Raw genomic sequence first — 10,000 nt, 5'->3', positions numbered from 1 at the left:
TCATCGTATCGTTGGCTCCGAATCGAATTCACGAGTAGAAGACTTTAGAAAATAGTATTTTAATTAGTCTTCCAGTTACAATTTTAATATCACCGACTGCGGCGAAAACGGCTATCTTTGAGGGTAAGAAACCATTCAAGAATGTTTTTATATCCTTAATTAAGATATGAAACTAAAGTAAACGTTTAAAAGTATACGTGATGCTTAGTTGCTCGGTCAAGATCAAAGATGCGCATAAACTTCGCTTGTTGAAGCAAAGTGCTTGTCTGCTCTTACAACAGTCATCGTTGCTCTACAGTACTCAAGATGCACTAAAAGGATTAAAAACCTGTTTTAATTAATGCCTTAATGCTTTTTTCTTTACAGAAAAGGCAGGGGATTCTACGACATGGTAACTTTGGAGGGGAGGGAAGTGGATGGCATTTTTACGTGCAACCATGTTGTTGGTTCCGAATCAGAGGCCAAGAACGTTAACGCTGAAGTTACCTTTGATTTCGAAGGAAAGAATCCTGGGCAAAGCGGTGTTATCTTAAGACCTGACGATGTATTTCAAACTCATAAGGTTAGCTTCGCACGTAGTAATCTGTTATTTTTTTCATTTTACGTCCTGGTAGTTCTCTTTTTGTGTGACAACGTTTCCATGCCATGTAGTGATGGATGATACGTTTTCGTGTGCCAAATAATGCTTTGAAACCGGTTCTCATAACTCGGAGAAACGCCAAAGGTGACCTAAAATCTCAAAACTTATGAGCAGTGTTCATTTTATTTGATCATCGAGTTCATTTATCACGCTAATGCACCAGTATCAATGTTAAGCTGCTGGGGGGGGAGGTCGGGCATAGGCGGGGGATTTGAACTCAGATCAGTTTTTCTGTTTAAATGCCCGCCCCAGGGAGGTCATCCTGGGTCAAAAAAGTGCAAATTCCTCACCCTAGGGGCACCCGGAGCTTAGAACGATCTGCCACGTGTTCCAGAGCGTCAACATCCACAAACTCCTGCCATTCGTCTTTGAATTGCTGAACCAAGATTTCGTCGTCAATATCAATTTTGAATTCTGTTTTCACTGTATTGATAAATTTAACTCTCACCAACTGCCAGAGCCTTACGGCTCTCGCCGTACTGAACAAGAACCTACATAGTAAATTTAATTAAATACATTTATTATGCTTATGAATTCAAGCAAGCATACACAAGTTGCACGAAGAAAACTCATGAATATTCAAACATATGCAAAAAATATGCACCAGAACACAACGGAAACAAAAGCTTTTCTATTGGATTACATCTCAACCTTGTTAAAAAGATTCGATGACCTTTGTCTTACAAAATATAGAGCAGATTCACTCTTTCACTCATGGCGTTGAGGGAATCGCAGAGAATCGGTTTGCTTCTAGTGACTTCTGGGTAATCCCAAAATGGCGGTACTATTTTTCAGTCTTTCTCGGTCATTCAAGATGGCGAGCAGCCAAGATGGCGTCAGTGGACCCCACTCTTCTAACGGTTAAAGTCAAAAGTCCCGACCCCCGGAACTCAACGAATGATCAAAAGTCCCTACCACGGGCAGACTTGTAACGTCAAATCCCCCTCCTATGCCCGGCCCCCCTCCCCCCCCCCCCCCTCCCAGCGGCTTAACATTGATAGGTGCATAAGCTTAGCCTGCGTAGCGTGCGTTTCCAATTCATTGGTTCGGTTCACAAAATGTTTTGGAACGACTGAGCAAACTAATTCGCAGGTCCATTGGCGTATTCGTCATGCAATTGTTCACAGTGGAACATCCAAGAAAGAAGCAAGATCTAGAAATAACGAAGAAAATTTCCCTTACCTTTAAAGCTTGCCGTTCTCAAAGAAAAATCATCTGTCCACTTTATTAAATACTTTTAAATGTGAGGTTACTGTGTTAATTATCACAGGTGGAAAAAATTTCAAATAAATTTTGCTTAAAACGTGAGTAGGGAACTCTCTGACCCAGAGGTCTTGCCCGCGCTCAAAATGCTAGAGCTGGGAAAAGAGTGGGGGTTCCGATCGCTGTACGAGAGTTTGGAAATACTGAAGGGAATGAAGATGAATTATTGTTCCTGAAAAGCCCCTTTGGGGAGGTTCAATAAAGTATGTATGTATGTATGTATGAATCCCTCGATCGGGGCTTAATTTGATATCCTTGGGGCACGTTTGTGACGACGAAGAGGAAAAAAAAGATACGCGATCGGTTTTAACCGTTTGGCTGCATGTTGCACAAGCATCCCACGGAATTATCTTTGGCGAATAAGAGAGAAATTTTATTTTTTTTCCTATGGAACAAGGGAACCCCTCCCTCTCTGCCAGGCCCTCAAGGTTGGTGTTGATTCTCCTGACAGTCACCAAGTGTACTTTGTTGTTTCTTATCAGAAATTGGATTATACATTTGTAGCAATACAGAAAGACAACTACTTTGTCAAAAGCCAAATAACACCAATTATGTTGGACCAAGAAATAAATTTGACCACGGGAGAATTTATCTGTATAGTCCAACATCCAGTAGGAAAACCAAAGCAGTTGAGCCAAGACAGGATATCGTCTGTGAAGAGGCCGTATATTAATTAAATATGAGGCTGACACAAAATCAGGATCCTCTGGGTCCCCCCTGTATTTACCAGTAAAGACATGAAGGCAATAGCTATACACCTTTCTGGAAAAGAGGGAGCATTCAACAGAGGAACACTGTTAAGTGAAATCCTCTCTCATCTACAACAAGGGACATGTACGTTAACTTTATTTATATCTTTGATTAGCCGCCTTGTTTCTGAATGGCATATAAGCCTGTAAGGAGTACTTCTTCAATATTGTCATGAAAGATGGCAGAGGAATCAATTCAGAAGAAAACTGACTATATTTGTCAACGTGATAGAGAATATATCAGATTTCATATATCTGAACTGTGGATAATTATGTAACGATTTGAAGTTAAATGATCATTGATGATCACTTATCATTAAAAAATTAAACTTCAAATCGTTACATATTCGCTGTTCACATATTATAGAATCTCATATACTCTCTATCATACGTATGGGTTATTGACCAAGCGTGAGGTCAAGATGACTGGATATTGGCCAAGTTCTTTTTTTGCGTGTTTATGGACCGAGACGAAGTCGAGGTCCATAAACATGCAAAAAAAGAACGAGGCCAATATCCAGTCATCTTGACCGAACAATCTTGGTCAATAAAGGATTTATTATATGACTTAAAACACCAAAAAATGATCTTTGATCTTGCGGGACCAAGCGAGAAATCCCGAGCGGGCAGTATCGCTCCATCTTGCCCGCTCGGGTAGCCAATCAGAGCGCGCGATTTGGTTCATCTTGCCCGCTCACGGAGCTAGTCATAATTTATAATAAATTCACTTATTGCGCGGAACATGTAAAACGCTCAACTGACTGGATGGCATGATATCTCGCTAGTTGGCGGAGGCGGTGTGCAACGAGGGTTCAAATCCCTTTCAAACTTGGATTTTTTTCACGTTTCTTTGCAACTGTTCAAGTTGCTTTATTCACAGCGGTGATTACTTAAACTTTAAATCATTAATTAACAAATATTTTTGTTCCTTCAAGTTGAGATGGGTTGCTTTCGAAATGTTTTTTCTACAGAACAAGGCCAAAGACTTCAAGGCTGTGGGCGCAAAGCAGGGGCACCCAACGTCAACTTTCGGAAAATATCTGTTCTGAAGACGATTAGAGATCTAGAATTTTCGGAACATTTTTTGTAAAATTTCTTGCTTGCCTGCCTGTCCTAGGATTTCGGAACATCTAAAAAATGGCATAATTGCCCAATTTTAACGGATTTTTACCCTAAAAAGGTCACAAAGGAATTTTTGGGATCCTTTTTTCTGGCTGAAAATTTCGAAAAGGTAAGATCAGAACAGATGAAAAATTATTAGGGGATAAAAATATGCCTATATCTACCGTTTAAATACTAAAATACGTTTGACAATGCTATGTTTAAGTGGTTTTGAACTATATTCTCGTTGGGTGCCCCTAACAAAGCCTCTCATAATGTTTACTCAGCTGAAGCTAATCTTTTCTCCCAAGCGGCATTTGGAATCTTACTTTCTAGAATAGCGATTACGCATTTTATTGTTTATTTTTTTATTTCTTTTGTTGTTTATTTTCTTGTCAGATACACGGCTGCGGCGTAAGAGAGACCTGCCTGGTGAACTGACCAACAATGAAGGAAGAGGGTATGATCATTGCAGTTACTGTAATTGCGTCTTTGTGTGACAACGTTCTAGAAATTGGCAAGCGCTTACATTTCAGTTGTAAATTTTGGTAACTTTGAGGCTTTATATTTCTGAGAATTTGCAACAGATACGTATAAAACTAAGGCAAGTACACTCAATTCGGTATAATAAATCGATCTATCGAAAATGTTATTGTAAGGTTCATCATACGTGCATTATGGTATCCCATCATAAACTTATGAGGTTACATAATTAATGTACAGGAGTGTATTTTTCATAGATAAGACACTATTTTCACGTCAATGAAGAAATCAAACATGAATACTCTTGTTTTTTCAAATCTAATTTGCTTCTTATCTGATTAACTGTAAAACGAAATTGCAGCATTGACACTGATTAAAAAAAATTTTTAAAAAAAGTAAAGGGTTTCGATCACTTCAGTGACCTTCATCAGTTACCAGTGGCAGATCTAGGGTAGGGACCCGGGGGGCCTGCGAGGCCCGAAATACGGGCTTTTCTATCACTGTGCATGTTCGTACTCTCTGTTGTGATTTTGGGTGATTTTGCGGAATAAACATGGATTTCGAGAGTATTCTTGAAGAGATTCTTTTGGGTAGAGGACAAGGAAACCTAAACTTAAGCCGAAACAGAAAGAAGCGCTACAGCCAATTGTTTTTGAACGGTCGAGATTGTTTAAGGACGTTCGCGCCTATTGTTTCTGCGCATCCTTACTGCGCACGCAAATGCACACGCCACGTCATACGCGAGCGCGCGCGCTAAGTAATAAAATGAGAAATGGTAGGGCAAAAGGCCATTGCTATAGCTTTGCCTGGATTTAACGGTCTTGGACGTTCGGTGACCCCAATTTTTCTTTCCAGAAACGGATTTTATTTACAATTATCTCCACGTTGTCCAAAAATGAACAAAAAATCAATGTGGGAAGTTAAAAAACTTTCAAGATTTCTGCTCACGGGACATCAAATCCTGCCATCTTGCGGCGGCAAGGCGCGTGAAACTGTGGTCGCTAAATGCGAACTTGATCTTTAAGGAACCTCACCAGCTGACTAAATTCACTTAATAAGTCTACTTAAACAATATTTGGCAGAGAAGATTTCACTTCAAAGATTTAATTGCAATATCTTTGGGTTTACAGACACTGGCCTTATTCGCTAACGAAGCCCGATTTTGTCACATTTTGGGTGTTTTGGGTGACCCCCCATTTTTTTTACATTTCTGACGTAACTAACTCATCATCTTACAGCGGTAAACGTTTCAGAAAAAAATCAATGTTGAGAATAATGGATGGAGGGATGGATGGATGAATTGGAGAAGCCTCCCCTTGATCAGGGGCGGAGTTAAGTTACCAGAACAAGTAAGGACCAAGGACCAAGCCAAATCGAAAACATAGATTCTTACTTTTATAGAGCGATTTTCAATTGAGTGTCGTAAAACCAAAACCAAAGTAATTACTTTGGCCAATCAAAAAGGACGGAGGCAATCCAGTAAACCAATCAAAACTCGCAGTAATTACACGTAGCCGACAGAAAGCGAGGGAAAATTGGTTTGGGTTTCACTTCTGATTGGTTGAAAAAGTGGCGCGAGAACTTTGAATCAATCACTGAGTGAAGTAACCATAAACCAAAGCAATTCGCTAATTACTTTCGACACTCAATTGAAAACCACTCTATTTACGAGAAAAAGGCTTAATGAATGCATAACTCGAACTAGGAGCTTGGGCTTTTATTCTCGTCCGAGTAAAATCACAAGGGCACGTCAAAATAGAGACCATATATAGCCAAGCTGGACAGCCTGTGCTGGAATGGCTGGTACGAAACCCATAAAGCCAGAAGAATAATGGGAACGTACAGTGCACAAACCGCTGGGAATTAAAGGTAAAAGTTGTATGAACAAAACATGTAAAAACAAAAGTCAAAAAGGTCGAAAACTAAGATGCACACATTTCATCGACAAGACCTTTTATCAATGCGCTCGCTCGCTTGGTAGATCATCTATGGATTATTGTGTAAGTAAACTTATGGGAATTTTGCGCGTCTTCTAAACTATTATAATTACTGGTTAAGGACGTATGCAAAACATGGACCCGGTTATTACATCAAGTTGCTGCTCTCATTCTTATAAGGAATATAGGGCTGTTGTTCGCTTATAGTTATGGGCTACTGATTTAAGCAATTGTCTCTTATAGAAACCAATATACCATCCATTTCAAATAGGTAGCTCTAAAGAGATTCGTCTATAACCCGCACTTCAAATATACATTCATATCATTTAATTCATCGAGTCCTTCATCGGAACAAACAAGCCCAACAAATTGACCAGTGCGCCCAACCGTCGTCACATCGCAGGGGTCATGGGTTCCACCTGAATTTTTCAGGTGTCTATGAGAGACAATTGATGAAATTGTCCAGTTAAGTGCGAGGACCACTTCGCTCTCTCTCTCTCTCTCTCTCTTACACAAAATGAGGGGTGGTCCACATGGGAGGTCCATGGACCTGGGGTACATGTTTCGTATGCTTCCATATTTAACGCACTCAGGAGACCATGAGTAGGAGCTTGCCTCTCTCATACACGCCCTTATGAGTCAACCTTTGCGCGTATCTTTCTATTTTTTGAACGCCACGAGTTCCTCGGCTCTGCACGCTCTGTTTTAAATGGCCAAACAGAGTAAAGTCATTGTCTAACGAAGACACATAAAGCAGTAAAACTGTATGTAAATCATGCAAATTGATGTAAATTTATGTAAATGCGAGTCTCCTGCTCAAGGATTCATTCTAAAAATAGAAACATACGCGCAGAGGTTGACTCAAAGATCTACTGCATATGGAGGCTCCTACTAATGGGCTTCTGCCTGCACAAGTTCACTAACAATGAACGAGAAATTCAAAGCCTCGTGCAGCATTGAAAATTTCTAGTTCATCAGTTAGTGAACGAGTACACGAGCGTGTGTGCGCAGAATGCCCTAGACGCAGAAATATTTCCTACCTTCACTTCGGTTTCATGCATGTATTTTTTCTCGTATTTGGTGAATCATGTATCTCTTCCTGGTAAAGTATACCAAATTCCATATTCCGTGTCTTTGGAAACTCACGGGAGATAGATGTTTATAACTCTTCTAGATTCCTAGGCAAATTCATAAATATCTCTGCTCTCACGGAAAACCTAAAAACTTGAAGAGCACCTGAACAAAACATGCTGGTATGCCGTCAAAAACGTGGTCAGTTTCAAAACATAACCGTCAACGTTTCATTGGTCAAAAGTGACACAAGACTGGACAAACCATTAACGTTTCCCGCAAAATTCGTCACGCTTCAAGGATGGACGCAAATGGTAGTACTTCACTCAGTGATTGGCTCAAAGTTCTCGTGCCACTTTTTCAACCAATCAGAAGTGAAACCAAAACCAATCGTTGCTTGCGTGTGCACATTTTCCCGCGCTTTGTGTCTGCTACGAGTGATTATTTTGAGTTTTGATTGGTTTACTGGATTGTCTCTGTCCTTTTTGATTGGCCAAAGTAATTAGTATTTCGTTTTGGTTTTACGATACTCGATTGAAACTCGCTCTAGACAGAGTAAATGGCCAACTGTCACTCTAAGGATGCAAAGGTTTAACCCATTCACACCTCAAATGCCCTAGGATGCCCCCGATTGCAAGTAAAATCATCTGGTGTTAGACAGAGTCTCACTCTCAGGGGTCAATGGGGAAAACTGTATTCACTGTAATTACATGATTTGACACCCAACCAGAAAGAGTTTTATGTTATGAATCAATGAGAAATCGGGGTGTTTCAATACTTTTCTCTGATGATCAAAGTGCTGACACTAATAATCACCCTAACAAATGGAAGCATGTCAAAGAACCTTGAGGCACCAACTGATTTTGTCTGACATCTGAAAAAAACATCCTAAAAATCTTTGTATCTATTCTTAGTGATGTCAAGTGGAAAAGCAATATTTACTTTCTTATCATACATGTAGGTTGTCCAAGTGATCCTTGATTGCAGCCAAGGGAAAGAGCCAGCCGAAGTGAAGGAAACTGAACCAAGTTCATGCAGTCTGTTGTAAAACATTGCGTTCAGCACTTGTAACCAGGACATGTCCATGTAAACCATAAGATAAAGCTTGGTTTTCTCTGTAAACGATCTTGGTATATTGCTTGTTGATGCACAAGTTTGCTCTGTATGCGTTTGTGTGACGGTCACATCAAAAATCCTGACTTGAAGTTGATGTTGACTTAATGTTTAGAATTCACCAGAGTGATAGCAGAAACTTTATATGTATACAAGTTGTTACAAGTTTTTAAATTTACCACAATAATTTAAAGTTAAAAGCAATCAACAGGTTGCATTATCTTCAAAGAATGGTATGTGTTTTACATATGGAAGGTTACAACAATTATTTTTAGGGTTGTTGAATTGAATGTTGTGCTAATGACACCATTTCAAAGATAAAAATATTTGACAGGCTTATATTTTTTATTCTCGCAAGTGCTGCATAAAGGAATTAAAAAAGTTCTAGTCCTGCTGAGATCAGTTTTTGTGAAGATACACTGTACTACCGTAATAAGGTAATAGGCCAGTTTCGTATTCTCACAGCTGGACTGGTTCTAGCATGAAATGGAGGCTAATGCGGGCAAATTAATTTGCATTTGAAAACATTTGCCCGCATTAGCCTCCATTTCATGCTAGATCCAGTCCAGCCATGAGAATTCGAAAATGGTCTATTGCACTAAGCCGAAGCTGGTAAAGAGCAAACATTCATACCATAAACAATTTATTTAGCAAATCATTTTCCCACCCCATTGGTACAGTGACACCTATAACCAGTGGTGCATAGTGACACTAGTGTATTCACATGCCTTTCCATGAAGATCATGTGTAATGTGCATGTATTGGCACACTGTGAGAGCTGTATAGGCCACTGAAAATACCATAATGCTCCTGGTTTGTCCCCCCAAATTTTTTTCAAGAGAAACTGGAAACAATGCTCTTGCAAAATTTGAAGGAACAAACAAAGAGTATTATGGTATTTTCCGAAGTGGCCTATACTAGATGAATCAAAATGTGTTGTGCCATTCTTTGGCTACTGCCAAACGATGTTGGAAGTGTACCAGCTGACTTCCACTCCCAACACCAATCAATTTGCCAAGGGACACTAACATGGGGTTAGGCATCTAAGTTTACCTACATGGTGTATGACCAATTATGCTCTTGGTCACCCTGCGAGCAGAGCCTCCTTTTGTCTTTTTCTTCACTGAGGAGGAGAAAAGTAGGCTCTGCCCGAATCGCGTCAACTCTTTGAAGCCAACCGCAGCCCGAGCTTCTGGACTAGTCAATCTTGTTTTCTCTCGTCAAACCGGTTATTCCAGTGTGAGCGTCCGTTTAGTGACAAAACCGATGGTTATAATTGAGGCCGCTGTCCCATGAAAAACCAAGATGGCGGCGAGATCTGGCATATTAGGCTTGGGTTCGAGACTGTATCCTGGCAACATGCAGCGCATATTCAATAAAGATCTTACTCGATTCATGCAGAGCCTTTCTCGAGAACGCCAAAATCGAGCAAGCAAAAGAAGGGCTCTGCTTGCAGGGTGGCTCTTGGTTTGTCCCCCCAAATTTTTTTTTTCAAGAGAAACTGGAAACAATGCTCATGCAAAATTTGAAGGAACAAACAAAGAGTATTATGGTATTTTCTGAAGTGGCCTATACTAGATGAATCAAAATGTGTTGTGCCATTCTTTGGCTACTGCCAAACGATGTTGGAAGTGTACCAGCTG

The 10,000-nt window shown here is 40.1% G+C and overlaps 1 long non-coding RNA gene across 4 annotated transcripts in view; it reads left to right on the top strand.

The window, feature by feature from the left end:
• The window catches only part of LOC138042437 (uncharacterized), a 13,911-nt gene extending 5,191 nt beyond the window's left edge, over positions 1 to 8,720 (top strand). For 2 of the 4 annotated variants that reach the window (XR_011130998.1, XR_011130995.1), the window contains exons 3-4: positions 367 to 562; positions 4,153 to 4,195. This is a non-coding gene — a long non-coding RNA (uncharacterized lncRNA). Of the gene's footprint in view, positions 1 to 366; positions 563 to 4,152; positions 4,214 to 5,474; positions 5,586 to 8,205 lie in introns of those variants that run through there. The other 2 variants (XR_011130996.1, XR_011130997.1) reach the window with 2 other exon arrangements.
• Positions 8,721 to 10,000: the final 1,280 nt, after the last annotated feature.

Source organism: Montipora capricornis, chromosome 3, assembly GCF_036669925.1.
Source record: "Montipora capricornis isolate CH-2021 chromosome 3, ASM3666992v2, whole genome shotgun sequence".
In the NCBI taxonomy this organism is placed as follows: Eukaryota; Metazoa; Cnidaria; class Anthozoa; order Scleractinia; family Acroporidae; genus Montipora; species Montipora capricornis.
Note: the sequence above shows the minus strand (reverse complement) of the source record. Positions and strands in the feature narration are given on the sequence as shown.